We start from the raw sequence: 5028 nt of genomic DNA on the forward strand, positions 1-5028 counted from the left end.
TGTCAGGAGCTCCACAAGAAGACCGACAGGGCCAATTAACCAGGGCCCAGAGGATTAACGAAAATAAAGCACCAACCAAACCATGCAGGCTCTGGACCCAGGCCCCCTACACAGATGTTGAGATGAGCAGCTCAGGCTTCATGTGGGTCCTCTTGAAAAGAAGAGGGGGCTGTCTGTGACATAGACTCTGTTACCTGCTTTTTGATTACTAGCCTCCCCACCCCCAGTAGTTCACAGGGAAAGAGGACATGCTTAGTTCTGATTTGACTTAATGAGCTGGGGTTAGTGGATTCTCCCCTTACCTAAGGAATAGGGGAAGGGGAGGGCAAAAGAAGGAGGGAAGGTGGGGCTAGAAGGAGAAGAGGGACAAGGTTATGATTGGGATATAAAATGAATAAATTAATTAATTAATTAAAATAGTTTACTCTTCAATTACAATGTCATATATTATATACTGGGTAGAAAAGGGCATATGAATGGGAGAAATGTCCAAAAATCATCCTTTGGTGTGATAATGAAAAGACATTAAATCCTACTCTCATGGAAATGATGAACCACTGAAGATTAAGGTAGTCTACAGGCAGGAGCTGGTTCAGAATGACAGATGGCTTCTCCTGGAGCTGATGTTCTGGAGGGTAGCATTTAATATTCTTGAAACTAAAATAAACAGCTGATATGCTAAATTGTATTACAAACTCAATCCAGATTGGCTACACGGCCTCAAGCTGCACAATAAGATACTGCCTGCATGAATAAAATATATTTTCCTGAAAGGATGATCTTAATAATGGGGAAAGGTGGGTTACAAAGATAATAACTGATGTAGATCAGTTTCTCTTATATGTCTCTAGTTGTTTACCCACAAGTTTCAAAACACAAAGTGAAGAAAGATTGCTATTCCTGTCACACACAACATTTTGCTCACGACAATGACAGGCTGTACTTCCTGACCAATGTCCCACAGTATTCCTGTATTCTAGGACTATCCTTTTCACCGAGTCGTTCAAAGATTAAAAATGCTAGCCACAATGACACATGCAACTGTAACTCCACTTGCTAGCTTCCAGCCTAGTTGCAAGTTTAATGAGAGACCCTGTCTCAAGTGAAACAGGCAAAAAGTGATAGAGCAGGGCTCCCAGTGTCCTCTTTTGGTCTCTACATGCATGTAATCGTGTACATCACACACACACACACACAGACACCTAACCATCTTGAACTAAATGATTCTAATGTTGCCTGTAAAGATTCTAAGTGTAAAGAATAATTGTAAAACATACCACAAATACCGGGTTGCTCCTGGAGGTCACCAGCAAGCATAGTGCAACACAATAAATGGCTGACAGAAAATGAAGGTGTCTGACAGGAAGGTGTACCATAGCCTCATTGGAGAGGGGTTGGAAGGTCTGGAAAATGCATCTGAGTATCAGGTAATGCAAGCGTGAACACCATGTTCTCTATAAAGCACACCTCTATATACAGTTTACACTCCGAACTTTACACTAAGGGAGGATGAAGTGAGCTGTTGAGCACTAGATTTGTGATGATCCATAAATGGAAGTGCTTTAGTATGTCCTTGAAGCTTCTAAATAAACTACTACTACCTTAAACTGGAGATATTCTTAGCCCTTTTAATTAATGTATGTACGAATATACGTTGGCTGCCACCTCGTGGCCATTATGAGAATTGCATCTGTGAGAGTCTCAGGCAGATGGCCTCTATTGTGGGGAGGGAGAGAAAATAGGCTGTGAACTGGACTTGGTGGACTTTACCTCTTGAGTTTAGTGAGGTTTTTTTTTTCACTTTTGTATATTTTCATGGCATCTAAAATTCATATATTAGGCATATATAACCTAAACCTGAGATTGGAAACCAATTCTGGTCTAAGGTGAATGAATATAAAGCTACAACATTGGAGATGGTGGAGCTAGAGAAGCTAGTGTGAGTCTAAACCTGAACACACACATGCATGCACACACAGAGTCAAATCCATTCGTCCATCTAATTCATTTGCTTTATGGAACCGAACACAGTGAATGCTTTCCCCAAGTATAGGTGATATATATGACATCCTTTATCAAAAGTGTGTCTGCGTGTATGTTTATAGTCCTGATGTATGTATGTATAGGTGTACATGGCAGAGGATAGGAGAGCCTTGTCTCCACCTTCACATGCAAGCATGGGTTACCACACCTGTTGTAGGTTCCCCTCTCACAAGGCAAGCACTTTACTGACTGAGCCATATTATTATCAACTGGAGCACAGGCATTTCCCCATTTCCCTCTTGGATACAAGATATCAAACAACACACCGAAGCAAATGTATTGCCATGAGTAAATCAATACCTGTCGCTGGCCTGAATCCTATCCATAGTCCAAAGGGCTGTCTTCAGTGGCATGTCCCTGACAATGACCTATCTGGCCATACACACTCTTTTTTTTTTGAGACAGGGTTTCTCTGTGTAGCCTTGGCTGTCCTGGACTCACTTTGTAGACTTGTAGACCAGGCTGGTCTTGAACTCACAGAGATCCACCTGCCTCTGTCTCCCTGAGTGCTGGGATTAAAGGTGTGTGCCACCACCGTGGGTTCACACAACCATTTTAAGTAGAGTAACACTGATTCTTTTTTTTTTTTTTTTTTTGCACATCTGCTGAATGTGCTGATAAAGAAGTTCCTCTCCTTTTTAGGAAATACTAATCCTGAATGTGTCTGTGACCAACAAAAATGTGGCTGGTGTGGTGCCACATGCCTGTGCCTTGCATCAGATGAAAGAAAGTTGGTTTCCCATTCACAGAGCTAAGCTGAAAATCTTCCCACAAGTGAATGGAATGTTAACAGTCTTTGTGTGTGTGTCTGTCTGTCTCACAGTGTAGCCAAGGCAGGCATGGGACTCTTCCTGCTCCTCTCTCAGCCTTCAGAGTGCTGGGATTCCTAGCTTAGCCTGCTACACCTAGCTCAAGTATTCACTTTAATGTAAACACATCCTTTTTTTTTTTTTTTTTTTTTTACAAAGAAGTCGTTTATCAGTAACTTTCAAGCCCCTACATGGAAGCCCCTACTTCCTACATGGGAAGTGGTAGGGGAATATCTGTAGAAATATAATTTATTTCCTGCTCCTCCACTCACAAGTAGTCCTGTGTCTGTCCAGTCCACGCTCAGAACTTTATCTTTATGAGCAGCTAGACTGTACAGAGGAGCCTTACAACTTCTTGTATCCCACAGCTTGACTATGTTATCTAAAGAGCCTGAGAACAGGCACTGTTCGTGGGAAGGAGACCGCTTCACTGATGTTTCCCAGCCTTTATGTGAGGTGAGGGACAGCAACACCAAAGAACCATCTTTAGTTCAGGATATCCCACACTCTTTCAGTGCTTTCAGTTGCCAAACCTTTATAAAGGAGAGAATAAGAAATACAATTAAACATTTTATGTCTTGTCAGAGTTGACTTAAGACCACCAAACTCAACATCCCGCACTCTGTGTGATCCCAAGATACACTGCTGATTTCTTCAGCATCTGACCAAAGTACTGAAGAAATTTCTTCTGTGTGGTCAGAGAAGGTCACTAAGGGTATTCCTGTTAGTCTCAGTTGCTGTTTGTTGTTGTTTTGTTTTGCTTTGTTTGCTTCTTGCTTGTTCAATTTGTGGATTATTCCATTTCATCTTCTTCACCTGTCAGGTTTGTAGAGCAGATCTTTAGCATATTATCCCAGGAGCCATTGAAAAATTTAGTTTTTGAGCTCTCCACTGATATAGAATCCACACTCCCAGCGTTCCCTCTGCAACAGTGTAGGACTTTCACTTTGTTCTTCTCTACATTCTCATAGGAGGCCCAATAACATCCACTAAGACACTCAGTATTAAGTAGGACAAATCATCTTTTTTCATCCAAACCACATCTTTCACAACATCTCTATGTTCCACAATTGTCATTATTGACTTTCCTTCCAATAACCAGACTGGAGGAGTATTATCAAAAGAACCAGACAGGATCCATTGTTCTGCCCCTTTAATTGAGCTGATCCAGCAATCCTGGAACATGCATTTCTCTGGCTGGGGTGTGATGTATTTTTCCACTAGTTCCACAACCTCTTCTAATGAAATGTTCTCCAGTTCCATGTGTTTGACCAAGGACATTCAAAGAAACTGGCCCTTGATAAGGAACTCAAATTGTACATGTTTGTGGACCTCATTTTTGGTCTCTAGCAATTTATTGATGATGTTACTAAAGTCAACAACTTCAGAGGTGGCAGGGATAGAGAAAAAAAAAAAACATCGTCTACTGCATATTTCTTGTTCTCAATGTAGAAACCTGCCTGGAGTTGTGCCATGGCAAAAAGTACACAAGAGACCTCTACACAAAAATGTATTCATTGATAATCAAGTAGCTCTAAAGTAGGCAAATACCTGTAAACACATCCTTATTTCCACTGTGCTTTCTTCTTGGCCCAATAACTTTTTTTTTCCATTTCCTACATGTATATTGGTTAATTCCCAAGCACTCATTAATTTTCTAATTGGTTTTCTTGCAAAAATGTATTTTAGAATGACCCACATCTCTTGAAAAATCATGTACTATAAGATACTGGTCTAAGAAATGTATCATTTTCTGAGTTATTTCCATCCTTTGTTTGATTGTTTTGTTTTCATTTTGAGACAGGGTCTCTCTATATCATCCAGGCTATTCTGAAACTTCTTGGCACAAATGATCCTGTGGCCTCAGTGATTAAAGTAGTCGGAAGTAGAAGCATGTGCCATACAACACTGATGAGCATTGTTTTTCATTAATGCTTGGTATTTGATCAATTTTGTTAAGTGTTTCACTAAGGGCTGGAGAGATGGCTCAGAGGTTTGAATTCAATTCCCAGTAAACACATGGTGGTTCTCAACCATCTATATTAAGGTCTGGTGCTCTCTTCAGGCATGCAGGCAGAACATCGTATACATAATAAATAAATATTTTTTTAAAAGTACTCCTAGATGATACTTTAGGGAGTATTTAAAAAAATTTCACTAAAATTATTTTAATTTG

At 40.4% G+C, this 5028-nt stretch overlaps 1 pseudogene; it reads right to left on the reverse strand.

The window, feature by feature from the left end:
* Nucleotides 1-3031: 3031 nt before the first annotated feature.
* Nucleotides 3032-4327, reverse strand: LOC129677655 (ribosome biogenesis protein WDR12-like; annotated as a pseudogene).
* Nucleotides 4328-5028: the final 701 nt, after the last annotated feature.

This window comes from Psammomys obesus, unplaced genomic scaffold (genome assembly GCF_907164565.1).
Source record: "Psammomys obesus unplaced genomic scaffold, mPsaObe1.curated_primary_1811, whole genome shotgun sequence".
Taxonomy (NCBI): Eukaryota; Metazoa; Chordata; class Mammalia; order Rodentia; family Muridae; genus Psammomys; species Psammomys obesus.